The sequence below is a fragment of the Pelodiscus sinensis genome, chromosome 6 (assembly GCF_052426305.1).
Source record: "Pelodiscus sinensis isolate ZL-2025 chromosome 6, ASM5242630v1, whole genome shotgun sequence".
Lineage (NCBI taxonomy): Eukaryota > Metazoa > Chordata > Testudines > Trionychidae > Pelodiscus > Pelodiscus sinensis.
In genome coordinates, this window is record NC_143057.1 from 92,324,482 (window position 1) to 92,339,259 (window position 14,778).

At 40.9% G+C, this 14,778-nt stretch overlaps 1 protein-coding gene across 2 annotated transcripts in view; it reads right to left on the reverse strand.

Annotated features, from left to right (window-relative positions):
- RNF180 (ring finger protein 180) overlaps positions 1-14,778 on the reverse strand; it is a 144,212-nt gene that overhangs the window by 61,500 nt on the left and 67,934 nt on the right. The gene's annotated exons all lie outside the window — the stretch shown is intronic.

The following is a 14,778-nucleotide window of genomic DNA, read 5'->3' on the forward strand; positions in this document are numbered from 1 at the left end:
ATCTTGCATATAGCCCCAAAAAGGCTTCAAAGTAGGGGAGGACGGAGGGCACCCTCAGGGACACCCATCTCGAAGAACCCTCATTACTGTACAAGATGAGTAACACTCTCTTCTTCTTTGAGTGCTGTCCTCCTGGGTGCTCCGTTTTAGGTATTTAAAGAGCAGTGTCTGTCTCATGGAAGTGAGTTTTGGAGCCATGTCCTGGAGACAGTGGAGTGGACAGCGATGTAGTTGGGATCAGACCAGATGTCAAAACATAGTGTCTAGTGAATGTGTGTTCTGAGGACCAGGATCCTGCTCTGCAGATGTCCCCGCATGGGACATTATTAAGGAAGGCTATGGTTGATGCCACCGCTCTGGTGGAGTGGGCCATAACAAAAGGTAGTGGTTTCTTGTTATGGATCGCATAGCAAGTATGGATGCAAGAGGATATCCATTTTGATACTCGTTGCGAGGAAACAGCTTGTCCTATCAGTCGTACTGCAAAGGAGGTGAAGAGTCTTGTGGACTTCCTCCAGGACTTGATCCTGTCAAGGTAGCAAGTGATCACTTGTCAGAAATCAAGGGTATGTTGTGCTGCTCGGATTGTGTCATCGTGTGGTTTTGAAAAGCATGCAGGTAAGTGGACTGGTTCATTAATATGGAAGGATGTGGGGACTTTCAGGAGGAATTTAGGGTGGGGTCTGAGTATGACCTTGTCCTTGCTGAAAAATGTGTAAGAAGGGTCTGCCATTAAAGTTGCTACATTTACAACCTGTCTGCTGGAGATGATTGCAATAAGGAAGGCTACTTTCATAGACAGATGTAGCCATGAGCATGTGGCAAGTGGTTCAAAAGGAGGCTTTGTGAGTCTCTTAAGGACGTGGTTTAGGTTCCACAAGGGAGTGGATGGCTTTACTATGGGAAATATGTTTTGAAAGCTTGTCAAGAAGTGTTTGGTCATGGGGTGCAAAAAAAGGGAGAACCCATCCACTGGTTCATGAAATGCTGCAATTGCTGCTGTGTGGACTTTTGAGCTGAGAGAGACCTGCCTCTCGTAGTTTGAGGAGATAGTCCAGTATCATTGGTAGGGTATGGTGGAGGGCAGGATGTTGTGTTTCTTTGTACCCATGTGGAGAACCTCTTCCACTTATAAGTATAGGCCTTTCCGGTAGAGGCTTGTCAACTGTTAATTAGTATTTGTTTTACCCTGTCAGAGCAGGAAGTTTCAGCATCATGGAGCCAGGCCTTGAGGTAAAGTGTTACCAGGTCCGGATGGAGAGTATAGCTATGATGCTGGCATAGGAGGTTGCAATGTTATGGGAACGCATAGGGAGCAGAAATCATCAGACGTTGGAGGTACAGGAATCAGATCAGCCTGGAACATGATGGTGCTACAAGTATGACCTGTGCTTGGTCCTGTCGGATCCTCATGATCACCCAATGGATCAGGGTAGAAGTGGGAATGTGTACAGGAGTGGGGCTTCCCATTTCAGGAGAAACGTGTCACCTAGGGATCCCTTCTCCAGGCCTGCCCTGGAGCAAAACCGGTGGCATTTGTGGTTGGATCAGGTCTTGAAGAGGTCAATGTCAGGTTGACTCCACTTGCAGAACACTTATTGGAGGGCTGTTGTGCTTAAGATCACAGAATCCTCTGTGAATGAGTCCAGTTGCCAAGCAGCCAATTCCAAGGGATATGACCATACATTTTAAAGCATCTGAGCCTAGATTTCGCTGGGATAAAAGAGAAGCAACTTCATAGAAGTCAGAGGATATAAGTGATAGAATGATAAGGTCTGATGTATTTTAACCTCTACTTCTGGAATATTCTAGGAAATCAATCTGTATTTTGTTCCCAAAACTTGTATTTTATTAAAAATGTACACAATTCTTATTCAGATTAGAATTTGCATTTTTTTAAAAATACCATACAAAGAATAATATAACAACAGGAAATAAGAAGTAAGCCACTGAATATTTAGTAATAATATAGGCGTCGCCTGCACACACATATGATTTTATAGCATATGGAGCAATTTTGTACATCTTTTCCCTTACATTGAAAGAACAAGCTATCTTTGATAACTGGTTAAATATTATGACACACAGACATTTTGGGACTTACCTTAACCACAATGTAATATATTTTTGGCTTATTATTAGCACAATACCATGCCTTTGGGGTTTAGGATGGCAAAGTTTTCCTTCATTGAAAGCTTTCTTGCAAAATCCTCTAAGGGATTGAATAATGAGCCCTAATGATTTCAATCCTTTCTGCCCTTTTATAATTTAACATAATAAAATTTTCTCTGTAAGCTTTCTTGAAAAGCTGCTCAAAAATTAAATAGGCAATTCCAGCCAAATTCAGAGGATTTTAAGACTTGTATTGAGTGACAGGGCAAGGAAATGGGAAATGCAAGTTAACATCTACTATTTTACACTTGTCTCCTGGACTGAGAAAAAAACAAAACAATACAGGGAACAAATACTACATTTATCCTTGGTGTAGTGTACTGACCAACACAACGGTTTAATTATAATTGTATCAAAATCCTTATAAACATTAGCACAGTTTACTTAAAAATGTAAAACAGGGTAATATGGTTATTTAAAAAAATGCAAAAAATACTCTATTGCCAGTGTTCCCTCTAAGCTGTGTGGGAGCCCAGCTTCACAGGTGATTAATCAGCCCTGCCCATTCAGCTCCTACTTGTGACATCCTTCTAGATACCTGAAAACCGCTATCATGTCCCCTCTCAGTCTTCTCCTTTCAAAACTAAACAAGCCCAAATTCTGTCAGCCTTCCTTTATACGTCATGTTCTCTAGTCTTTAATCATTCTTGTTGCTCTTCTCTGGACCTTCTCCAATTTCTCCACATCTTTCTTGAACGGTCAAGAACGGTCACAATACTCCAAATGAGGCCTAATCAGCACAAAGTAGAGCGGAAGAAAAAATTCTTGTGTCTTGCTCACAACACTCCTGTTAATGAATCCCAGAATCATGTTTGCTTTTTTTTGCAACAGCGTCACACTGTTGACTCATATTTAGCTTGTGGTCCACTATGAGCCCTAAATCCCTTTCTGCTGTACTCCTTCCTAGACAGTTGCTTCCCATTCTGTATGTATGAAATGGATTGTTACTCCCTAAATGGAGTACTTTGCATTTGTCCATATTAAACATCATCCTATTTACCTCAGACCATTTCTCCAGTTTGTCCAGATAATTTTGAATTATGACTCTATCCTCCAACTCAGTTACAACCCCTCCCAGCTTCTAGATCATTTATAAGGAACCAGTCCCAGCCTCTAGATCATTTATAAGTAAGTTGAATAGGATGAATTCCAGGACATACCCTTGGGGGACTAGTTACCTCTCTCCAGTTGGAAAATATTACCATTTATTCCTACCCTTTGTTTCCTGTCTTTTAACCAGTTATCAATCCATGAAAGGACCTTCCCTCTTATTCCATGACAACTTAGTTTACTTACGAGCTTTTGGTGAGGGACCTTGTCAGAGGCTTTCTGGAAATCTAAGTACACTATATTCACTGGATCCCCCTTGTTCACATGTTTGTTGACACCCTCAAAGAACTCTAGTAGATTAGTAAGGCATGATTTCCCTTTACAGAAATCATGTTGATTTTCCAGCAAAAAATTATGTTAATCTATGTGTCTGAAAATTTTATTCTTTACTATGGTTTCAACTAATTTGCTCGGAACTGATATTAGACTTATTGAATTAGTTTAAGATCACACCTTTACTTAGAATCAGTGCAACATCTGTATGTAATATAAATCTGAAACACACTTTCAACCATAATATTTTAAAATAAAATAAAATTTGTTTGATAACTGTCAACTCAGAGGAACTATTCCAAACAGAATAATCTGTTTTCCTTTCACAAACAATGGTACATTATTTACATGATCTATACAGTGAAATAATATAGATAATTTGCAAAGCTCCAAGAAATAAATATGTTAAAACAATCACATTATTTATTTTCTTACAGATAACATATAGATGTGATTAGAGATGTCATACTTTTAGTGTATGAGCTATATTTTCATTAACAAAATATCAAATAAATCTTTTATAATTACTGAAATGTGTATTATTTGAGCTACTTAAAAGCAGACTAGCTGAAATCATTATTTAAGCATGATAATCAAGATTAGTATCTTTTAAACAGCAATTACAATGTTTTTTGTTTAGGATTATTTAACTTCAGAAATTATCCCAATGTAGTGAGCTCTATAGAAGTAAACAAGCAACTAAATGCTGATTAGCTGATACTCAGGAAGTAAACAGTTGCAAAATTGGTTATTCATATTTCTGTTACTAAGCACTCAAACTTCAGACATCACTTCATAATCTTGCACACTGAAAATAATTCAGTTTTCACATAGGTATCCTAGGTTACATTTACCTGCCAACGGACCACAAACTGCTTTAAAAACAACATACAGTACTTTCACACAGTGGCTAGGGTATAGGCTTACAGCTCAGGAGACATGGACTCTATTTCTAGCTCTGCCCCTGGTTTGCTGCATGAGCTGGGGCTTTGCTCCTTGTTCCTTGGTTTGGAAAATGAGGTTTTGGTGTTTACTTCCTTTGTAAAACATTTTGAGATCTTTAGATGAAAAGCTGCTTATTTCTGTTGCTATCTTTTTGTTTAGATTTTAAAGACTACAAGAGTTTCTTCCTCTAGATGCCCTTGAAAATTAACCAAAATGCCAATGAATGTAAAGAAAAGGGGGAAACAGCACCAACTCCACAAGATATACAAATAACTAAATAAGTTGTACATCACAGAAAAAACTTAAAAGATTTCACATGATCCCTATTGACTCTGCTCTCATACAGCATCTCATGCCATAGATCCTGGCTATTTTATAATTAAGAGGAACACATTCTCAAGAGAAGTGGTTCTAACAAAGACCCTGGCAGCAGCCCCATCTTTTATAAAGAATATTTACCACTACAATACTAAAATGCAGCCACCACGGAGTCAACCATGGCATCTCTTTAACAATACACAGCAAAATTACAATCCAGAATAAAACTTCTGTATACAGCTGCACATAGAGAAGATTCATCTACTAGTTTGCTATAATGATTTTTCTGTGCATTTATGCCATACATTTTCAATTAAAGGATATTTGGAATAAGAATTTGCATTTACTAATAAAATAAAATAAAATAAAAATACAGCAATGGGGGAGCAGATTTATTTTATTTTATCTGGCAATGACAATGCAATTTTATTCACATCAATCTTTTCAATGACTTCAGTTCCTAACTTTTAGCCACTTTATGAGCACTAATAGCTACAATTTCCAAAAGAGGCCTGTTTGTATACTAGATTGAATTATTTCTCTCCATGTCAAATGGCACACAGAATAATCAAATGTCAGTGAATTTAGGAATAATATAATCAAAGAGGTTCTGGTTACAGAGACAAAGTCTGGTGAATACCAAGTAGGATGTTCTGATACCAGCCTAGTGTCATTACAGGAAATATATACTCACAACATACAAGTAACAAAAAACAGGACTATGTAGCACTTTAAAGACTAACAAGATGGTTTAATAGGTGATGCGCTTTCGTGGGCCAGACCCACTTCCTCATATTCTGGCCCACGAAAGCTCATCACCTATTAAACCATCTTGTTAGTCTTTAAACTGCTACATAGTCCTGTTTTTTGTTTCAGCTACACCAGACTAACACGGCTACATTTCTATCACTATTCAACATACAAGTAAGTGATTCAAAAATACTCTTATAATTTTTGTAGGGATAACTGGTTCCTAGAGATGGAGTACAGTTTTTTGTCTTTGAATTTCTCTTGTGTTCTTTTTTGTCATACAGTCATATTGCATGTCAATCTGTAATGTCTCCTAATCTTTCCATTGGTAGCAAACAGCAACACAGTTCACTAATGAAAGGATCTGTTCTCATTATTTTCAACTACAAATTATTTGTTTGAAAAACTAATCACTTTATAGGGGGAAGCTGTACTGAGAACATTTTATACAAATTGCATTGTAATGTAAATTTAGTTACAGTGCTTTTTAATCAGATCAAGAAATTTAATCTTTCAAGAAATTGAAGTTACTATATTTGTCAATCTGTTGCTGTTGTAAAATTACAAGGATGGCTTGTTAGATTACCAAAGTATTAACATTTCAGTAATGTGATGAATACCATGTATTTATGTGCATGGACTATGAAATATCTAATTAATTTCCTGCATTTTCTTGCTCAAATAACTGAAATGATAAAGCTCCCTTCATAGACTCTCCGCCACCAAGCTCACCAAACAAGCAAAAACAAATTATATAATAAAAATGAAAACACTATAAGAAGCCACATACATTAAGTAAAAACATGAATAGAAAGTGGGACGGCAAGACCTTTAAACATAAAATTCAGCTTTATTTTACAATGTAGACTGGTTGGTGTAAACATGCTGTAAGCACCCAGCTGCTTGCATTGATTTTGGAACTCAGATAAGAAGGTGCCTAAATAGTTCTGTTTAATGGGAGGTACTGGATGGTAGGGACCTCTGAAATCTAGGCCAGTTACTGAGATCACTAAATTTAGGATCTCATTTTTTAAAAAATCTTGGCCAATCGGAAGATAAATTGAACACAGTCTCTGAATTAGGGAAAATAGAAAACATCAAACCAGAATCCACTGATAGGTTTGGGGAATTTCAAACTGCTGAAAAGATTCTCAGAAGAAAATATCAAATATATTTTTAGTATTACAGGGAAATACAGCTAATGTGCAGAAGATTGAGTAGAATTTGACACATGTACCCATAGTGTTGGCTGCAACAAGACACGCAGATTACTGATGCCAGAGAACCAAAAGAAAAAAAATGTGGCTACTTATTGAACAAACTCATGTCAGCTAAAAATAGATATTTAAAAAACACAAGTTATATGCAATCAAGTCATATAAAAATAGTTAGGTCAATTTAGAAAAAAAAGCCCACAACAAACAAACCCAAACCCTGTCATCTTTCTCTATATACAGTAAAGTTTTTCCTGCCGGACAACAGAATGTTCCTCCTGGGCAACAAAATAACGTCATCAGTGTCAACAGGCTCTCTCAGCAAAGCGAAAGCGGCCAGAGAGAGGGGGATAGACAAGTGTAGCAAGAAGAGGGCACACACCCCCAGTATTTGATTATAACTGGCTCCATTAATTCTTTTCAAGATCTCAGCAAGAGGTTGTTTCTGTGCAATAAGGCTAATCAGTACTGCAGTGGGTCAACAGGGGTACACTTGCTAGGTCAAAACTTGCAGAAAGAAAGTAAGTGTGGACAGGCTCACTTGCTGTGCTGTACATCAGGGCTACTCATCACGTGGCCCACAGCCCATTTGTTTATGGCCTGCAGAGTGGTTTGGATTTACACGGGGCTTAACACACGGCCCGCGTAGGGTGGCTTAAAAAAAATACTGGACACACTTGATCTCAGATGGGGTGGGGGGGGGGGCACTGGCCAGGAAGGGAGTGGGGCTGGCTGGGAGGATGTGGGGGGGGGGGGGGAAACTGGACACACTTGATTGGTGGGGGGACCAGCCAGCGGGAAGTAGGTCTGGCTGGGAGGGGCCGGGGGGAGCGGAGCTGGCTGGGGGAGATCGGGAGAAGGAGAGGGGGAGAACAAGCTGGCAGGAAGCAGGGCTGGTTGGGGACAATGGGGCTGGCCAGGAGAGATTGGGTGGGGAGGGACCGGCCAATGGGAAGCGGGCCTGGCTGGGAGGGGGTTGGGAGGAGCGGGGCTGGCCAGGGAGGCAATGGGGGGAAAAGAATCAGCCAGCAAGGAGTGAGACTGACCCAGGCGCATGCAGATCCCGGGGCGCTGCCCATCCTGCGCACAGTCCCGGCGAAGCATGAGCAAGACCAGCCCCGGGGATTCCATCTCATCTCGCCTCCCCCCCCCCCACGAAGTTGTGTACCGCCTGGCTGGTAGACATGCTCATGCAGCGTGAGCTGTCTACCAGCCAGACAGTTCGCAACTACATACTGATACTCCTAATAATAATAAAACTTACCTAATTAGAAAATAACGGACATTTTGTGTGTCCGGTATTTTCTTAATTTTTTTTCCTGGACAGAACCCTCAAATACTGGACTGTCTGGTTCAAAACCGGACACCTGGCAACCATAGGCCCATGAGTGGGAGCCAAAATAAAAAAGTAGTCAATATAATGGTCTTCTATTGATATGCGTTTTAGTAGTTAAATTCCTGGACTGTCATTGCTCATTAAAAGTGCTGTCATATGGATGGAATTGGGTAAATATTGCGTTTTATTAATATCAGCAGAACTGACTTAAACGGTGCCTGTGTGCTGTGCAATTTTGCCTTAATCTTTGTATTCATGCTCATCAGTGTGCAAGTAGCTATTTGCATTTATTTGCCTTTGGGAACTGTTTGTTTGCCTGCCTGCCCTGAACCAGGGCCTAGGTCACCATTTTGACTTTGGGGAACTGTTTGGTTGCTGGCCTGCCTTCAAACCCCTGGTCTTAAAGGGGCTGCCGGGCTAGGAAGTACAGGCCTGAGCACTGGGCAGGAACTCAGGACTGAGGAAGGAATCTTACACTGACCCTGAACATTTCCTCAGTTCTTGCCCTCTAATACCCTTAGTCTACTTATGCTACATTGATGACATCTTCATCATATGGACCCAAGGGAAGGAGACACTTGAAGAATAACTCACCTCCATCATAGTCATCCAGGAATCCACCCCTGCAATCAGCCCTGGTTCCAACTCTGCCCACACATCTATACCAGCGATTTCATCACTGGAACCAATCACATCAGCCACCAGATCAGAGGTTCATTTAACTGCACATCCACTAATGTGATCTATGCCATCAAATGCCAGCAATGCCCCACTGCAATGCATATTGGCCAAACTGGACAGTCTCTATGGGAAAGAATTAATGGACACAAATCAGATATCCGAAAAGGCAATACATAGAAACCTGCTGGAGAATACTTTAATCTGCCTGCACACTCATTAATTGATCTCCAAGTCACAGTTTTGTTTCAGGCCAATTCCAAAAGCCAAATACACAGAGAAGGGTTGAAATGTAACTTCATTCACAAGTTTAATTCTTATGCAAATGGTATGAACCAGGATATTGGCTGGCTTGCCCGCTATCTTCCACATCCTAATGCCTTAACCAACCAACCAAACAACCAACGAAGGTGCTAATTGTTCTTATCAGCCTCTTATGACTATTTGAACTATCTACTCACTGTCCCTCTTTTTTTCCCCTTCTTTTTTCTCTTTTCTTCCTTCGCCCCCCTCTCTCCTTCCTTATTTACTCTTGGATCTGGACTTCTAATACTCCTGTCACATCTGAAGAAGTGGGTTTGCCCACGAAAGCTCATGATACCATCTACATGTTTTGTTAGTCTTTAAGGTGCTACTAAATTATTTGTTGTTTAAGTTTTTCCTGTTACAGACTAACTCGGCTACCCCTCAAACTTTTGAACACGCAAGGCACAGTATTCAGCCATATGGAGTGAAATTCATCAACTACACAACGAAACTCACACTGATCCAAACAGATATCATCTTTCTTTCCAAGTGCAAACAGATGAACATCATACCTAAGGGACTGAGGTGAAAAACCCACTGCAATCTACGTATCCCACAGACTACAACCAGAGATTATGCCACACTCTCGCAAAGAAACTCAGGAACCACCTTATCAGCATTCTACACAACAAACAGAAGAAAATCGAGGAGGAGCTCTCAGCATTAGAAACAGTCATAAAAAAACCAAGCTTCCACACACACTTCATGTTTTCCAGACTTTACTAAAATTCAACAAACCAACTATGAGGATCACTTCATCTACTGGAGCAACATCTTAAAATCCATCCAGAAAGTGAAGCTGGGGAAAATACAATAGCCTGCTTCTTAAACTGAGTGCCTCAGTAAAAGCATATTCAACCAGCGCTCCATAATCTGTCCATTCCTAAAACAGTTGTCAAAACATTGTATAGGAACACACTGTCCCTACTACAAGTTAGATGACTCCTTTCTAATTTTCAGATGATACAAGATCTTCTGGTTAAGCCAAGGTGATCTCTTGCCATCACTCTTATCTTTCCTGTGTAGTGGAATAATTTGCTGTTGCACCCTTAGTACTGTCACTTTGAAAATCTGCCAACTGTCTTAAATTCCTTTTTCTCTTAGAATTGCTTCCCACAAAACCTTACCTACCAACTCTCTGAGTTTGCTAAAGTCTGCCTTCTTAAAATCCATTGTCTTTATTTTGCTGTTCGCTCTCCTACCATTCCTTAGAATCATGAACTCTGCCATGTCAAGATCTTTTCACCTAAGACTTTCATCCTTCCACTTTCCAGTTCTCAACCAGTTCATCCCTATTTGTTAAAATCAAACCTAGAACAGCCTCCCCCACCCCAGTAGCTTCCACCACCTTCTGAAATAAAAATGAAATAAAAAAATGATCTCCATCAGCGAGATAATCATTGAGGGTGCATCTACACAGCACAGTTATTTCAAAATTACTGACATTATTTTGAAATAGCAATGCGAACGTCTACACGGCAATTCCGTTATTTCAAAATAAATTCGAAATAATGGACAACTTATTCCAACTTCTGTAAACCTCATTCCACAAGGAATAACGCCTATTCCAAAACAGCTATTTTGAAGTAGCTGTAGCGTGGATGCTCCACCGCTACTATTTCGAAATAGCTCCTCCCCAGGGCCATTCAAACTAATTACTCCTTAGTGCCTCCTGGGGCTCTAAATCAAGGTAGCACGTCCACATTAGGAAAGCCTGCCCTGGACTAATTTTGAGGCTTCCCTGTAGTGTAGATGTGCTATTTTGAAATAAGCTATTTCAGAGTATTTCTTAGGGAATACAGGCAGTCCCCGAGTTACGCGGATCCGACTTATGTCAAATCCGTACTTATGAATGGGGCTTTTCTCGCCCCGGAGGATGAGGGCGGCGGGACCGCCCAGACGCGCCGCGGTCCCGCCGCCCGCGTCCTCCAGGGCGAGAAAAGCTGCTCCGCATCTCCCTGGTCTGCTGGAGCCCCCTCCACAGCAGACCATGGAGACGCGGGCAGCAGGACCAAGACGCGCCGCAGTCCCGCCGCCCGGATCCTTTGCGGCTTTACTCCGCGTCTCCCTGGTCTGCTGGGGGGTCCCAAGGCAAACTATGGGCACGAGTCCCATCAATGGCCCCCTTGCAATTTGGAAAGCCCATTCTCTCAAAGCCATGGAGACGTGGGCGGCGGGACCGAGACGCGCCGCAGTCCCATCGCCTGGGTCCTCTGCGGCTTTGCTCTGCGTCTCCCTGGTCTGCTGGGGGGGGCTCCTGGGGCAGAGCAGCTGGGGTGCTGCCGGGTTGGTCCAGTAGCGCCGAGGAGCGGCACTGCGGGACCAACCGGCAGCGCCCAGCTGCTCTACCACAGGCATCCGCGAGAAAAGCCTAGTCCGCTGGGGGAGGGGAGGGGCGCACTAGCTCTGCCTCTGCAGTTGCTCTGCCTCAGGCTTCCTGGAATCAGCCGCTGATCAGTTTCAGCAGCAGCTGACTTGGGGACACCTGTGGTAGAGCAGCTGGGGTGCTGCCAGGTTGGTCCCCGCAGTGCCGAGGTGCGGCACTGCGGGGACCTACCTGGCAGCGCCCCAGCTGCTCTGTCCCAGGCATCCAGATTCAGCTGCTGTTGAAACTGATCAGCGGCTGATTCTAGGAAGCCCGGGGCAGAGAAACTCTGCCTCGGGCTTCCTGTAGTCATCTGCTGGTCAGTTTCAGCAGCAGCTGAATCAGGATGCCAGTTCCGACTTAAGTACAAATTCAACTTAAGTACAAACCTACAGTCCCTATGTTGTACGTAACCTGGGGACTGCCTGTAACTTATTTTGAAATAAGTGTGCAGTGTAGACATACCCTCAGTGAAAATAATGTCCCAGCTTGTCCAGGAAGCTAAAGTCCCAATTTCCAGGAAACCCTGACCTCATGCAGCTTGCCAGTGTGTCATATAAACATCCATTAATCTGGCTGATCAGGGCCAGCATAATGATACAGTAATACCTTTTGCAGTTTGTATACTTATGTTCCTTGTGAAAGGCAAACTATGGGCAGGAGTCCCATCAATGCCCCCCTTGCAATTTGGAAAGCCCATTCTCTCAAAGCCAGCAATTATTTCAAGGATATTTGTAATGTTTACTCCTGCAGGTGTAAATCACTGTCCTGAATGCTTCATAAACCTTTGCCACAAGCCCCCTCCCATAGACCTGCAAAGTACAAACTGGTTAGTAACAGACCTGTAGCAGTCTCAAGTAGCCAGCTTTCAGACAGCTGTAGCAATCTGCTTCTGGATCAGCGTAGCCTTTCCCTATTTGTGTTTCTAACTCCAATGAAGCTGTATATGTTTTAGTTATTATGTGTACACTGGGATCCCAATGTGGCTAAGACAGGTGAAACTGCTCTGGTATTAATAAAAGTTGGAATATTTTGCTGCACAAAATATATTTCCACAGGGTCACGAGAAAAGTGTGAAAAGGGGACACATTTGACAAAGAGTGTCTGTATTTTGGAGTTATATGGCTGCTCCCCTCAAAATCCAGTAACGTGACAGTGATTCCTCTACATTGGGAGTCCTAGGACTCCCAAATTTTTTAACTCCAATGAAGGTGTATCTGTCTTAGAAATGATAAGAAATATTGTAAATTTTTTATAGTGTAGATAGGCCAATGTTTTCAATGATGGGTAGTGTTTGGGGTGGAGAAGGTCTTAATATACAGCAGGGCTACCCAACTTTGGAAGCCCGGGGGCCACAATGATATCCACAGCACATGCCGAGGGCTGCAACTGGGTGGTTGCATATACACAAAGCTCATGATACTATGTATGGGTACATCTAGACTACATGGCTCCGTCGATGGAGCCATGTAAACTAGTTTACCCAGCATAGTCAATGAAGCAGGGATTTAAATAATCCCTGCTTCGTTAAAATAAAAATGGCCACCATGCTGTGCCGACGATCAGCTGATCTGGCACAGCATGGCAGTCTAGATGCAGCGCGGTCGACAAGGGAAGCCTTTGTCGACCGCTCCGGTAAACCTCGTTTATTTAAATCCCTGCTTCATTGACTATACCAGATAAACTAGTTTACATGGCTCCGTCGACGGAGCCATGTACTCTAGACATACCCTATGTGTTTTGTTAGTCTTTAAGGTGCTACTAGACTATTTGTTGTTTTTTAAGTTTTTCTCTTTCTGTGGTAAAATGCTTTTTAGATATATATTATCATTATTATTTATTTCCAATATTTTCTTTCTATATTATAAGTGCTTTCAAAACATAAACAAAATAGAGATGGGAGACTAAATAATCTAAAAGACAGACAGACAAACAGACTATGATTAAGGAAAAAAGGAGTAAAACATACAAACATCATTAAGATGGCATGTTGTGGTATTAAGTTAATGACAAAATATTTTTGTTTTGCAAGATACATAGATGATTCTCAAGAAACTCCATCCTTATCATAATCAGCCGTTTAGTTTACTGAACATTTCACAGTAGAAGAATTTTTTTTGGAAGACTGGTATATGAATGCAGAATGGCTTCAAATCTTTCCTAAAGGCTCATGATTATTCTGAAGCATACATAAAACTAACTGGCTAGTTATGGCTAGAGTGTGGGTGCTTGGGAATAACCTATACTTCTCACAAAAAATGTGATATTAAAACACTGTGATACAGATACTATAACTGCAATTCTAAATAATTATATTGGTAATACCAAAGAAAATATTTTCACTTGAGAGAAAACAGAATATTTTCAATGACTGTCAAAACTGTCTTACATTAGTGACTTGTATGGTAGGGTATTTACCACTCTGCACATAAACCTATTACGAATATCTTTTCCACTCGGAATAAGCATTTATCAATTTTTGCAGTCTCAGCCATGGAAGGTTACAGTGAATAGAAATTTCATTGCTGCCAGCTTGAAAGCCCTTTCAGAACTGACACTAAGAAGATACAAGCAAGTTTGGAAACTTGTAGAATTAACAAGAAATAGTTTAGCTGCAATGCACAAATGTTATATAACGTTTTAATGTGAACGCACAGTTATTTAAAATATTCTCAATGATGAGAGGAATTTAACAGAAAGGAGATAGCTATTTCTCTAATCAGATTCCCTGCAAAATATATCTATTAAATTACTTCTTGCGTCAGAGCTCTATATTCCAAAACATATGTACAAAACATGTACAAAACATTCAAAATACATATACAAAAGATTTATTCAGATTATGAGTAATTAACATATTTCAGATTTGCATAAATGTGACAAGGTAACTCTGGCTGTTTCCACTTTCTAATATGTGAATAAGCCAGACATCAAAGTGTATTTTCATTTGTAATTAATCTGTTTATACATACAGTACAAGTGGACTAGCAAAAAATAGAAAAATAATTTTTACTGAAAATCCAAAATAACCTTATTAACCCTTTGCAGAGGAGAGGTCTCCCATTAAATAATCACACTCTATTCAAGCTTCCCAAGTGAGACCCTGTAAACTTTCTAAAGTTAGACATATAGAATGCTGAGCAATGTTCTGGGACAAACATTAATATTGAAACTGTTTAGACTCTGCAGATGTGACTATGTAAGGTGGGAGTTTGGGACTGAGCAACATCTTACCTCCCTATGAAATACCACAACACTTCCAACCACAGAAAGTTTTTTAATAGCCTCTTTTTAAAAGCCTTAATTTTAAA